Source organism: Aplysia californica, unplaced genomic scaffold, assembly GCF_000002075.1.
Source record: "Aplysia californica isolate F4 #8 unplaced genomic scaffold, AplCal3.0 scaffold00306, whole genome shotgun sequence".
Taxonomy (NCBI): Eukaryota; Metazoa; Mollusca; class Gastropoda; order Aplysiida; family Aplysiidae; genus Aplysia; species Aplysia californica.
Window position 1 is genome coordinate 279,259 of NW_004797576.1, and position 1,664 is coordinate 280,922.

Sequence of the window (1,664 nt, forward strand, 5' to 3'; positions counted from 1 at the left end):
TTTGACCAAAGATCGTACATAACAAGATAGTTCACTCCTCTCTTTGACCAAAGATCGTACATAACAAGATAGTTCACTCCTCTCTTTGACCAAAGATCGTACATAACAAGATAGTTCACTCCTCTCTTTGAGACAATTAAAAAAAGTCTCCTAAAAATCCGGTGGCGCCCTCTTCTAAAAAGCGCGGACTTTGCGACCAGATTTACCCTTGACCTACTTGTGTGGAAAAACAAGAAAAGCGAAACTAACAAACTGTGTTATCCCTATTCTTCTTCTGGAGAAACGAAGGAGAGCCTCAAAACCACAGATTTATACTAATAAGTGTGGAATTCTGTGCTCAAAACAAAAACTGCAGCGACATCTGAACGAAAGCGCGGACTTCCGCGGACCCTTTTTTGGCTGAGTCCTGAGTGAACTGTCTTGTTAGGTACGATCTTTGAACACCCAATGTTGTCGACCAGCAGACAGGAGGAGCCAAAGGAGCAGAACAGTCGGCTATTGCTGCACCAGGGGACATTAATCAGGGCAGGAATATCGCTTCTCGGCCTTTTGGCTAAGATCAAAGATGGTATCTGTTCTCAGCTTCTCCTCCGGCCTTGTGCCCACTGGTGTAGCGAGGCGGATACTGCCCGAGGCACCCGAGTGGCGGAGAAATCTGCCCCTTTTCTATCAAGTGGGCGGTTATCGTCCATTTTAAAAAATTGCTGCACCAGGGGACTTTGTTGAGGGCAGGAATATAAAATGTAGTTAAACTATAAATATAAACACCCACCTCTTGTGACAGTCACCACCTGCAGGATGTCCACGGAGAAGTCACAAACTCACATTTACCGCGACCGCCTACTCTACTTGCCCTATCTAGCACCGTGCGCTGACCAACTTGCACTGACGAGTGACAATGCTCTTGCCCCTCGACTGCCACTCACGCTCAAGCGGTCTTCCACAGTCCGTGGCTCACGTGTATATGTGTGTGTGTGTAAGTGTGTGTGTGTTTGTGTGTGTGTGTGTGTGTGTGTTTGAGTGAGTCCGTGGCTCACGCCTCGCCCGGCCCTTGCTCTCTTCTTCAATGTCAAATAGGTACTCGAGTACTTCCCCGAAATAAACCGACTAACCACAATTAATTTACACACCGTTTTGATTCTTCACACTTTATCACTGAGGTGTGCTGTGTTATGTAATTGACACACACTCCTCGCTTGGTGTGTCAAGTTATGTAACTGATACACACTCCTCGTTTGGTGTGTCATGTTATGTAACTGATACACACCCTCGCTTGGTGTGTCATGTTATGTAACTGGCACACACTCCTCGCTTGGTGTGTCATGTTATGTAACCGGCTCAAACAATCCCCTCGCTAGGTGTGCCATGTTATGTAACTGATACACACTCCCCGCTAGGTGTGTCAAGTTATGTAACCGGCTCAAACAATCCCCTCGCTAGGTGTGTCATGTTATGTAACTGAAACAAACAACTTTCTAGGTGTGTCATGTTATGTAACTGGCACAAACTCCTCGCTTGGTGTGTCATGTTATGTAACTGGTACACACTCCTCGCTTTGTGAGTCATGTTATGTAACTGGCACAAACTGCCCGCTTGGTGTGTCATGTTGTGCAACTGGTACAAACGAACACAGTTTTCCTTTCGTTTACCTTGTCCTTTGCCAC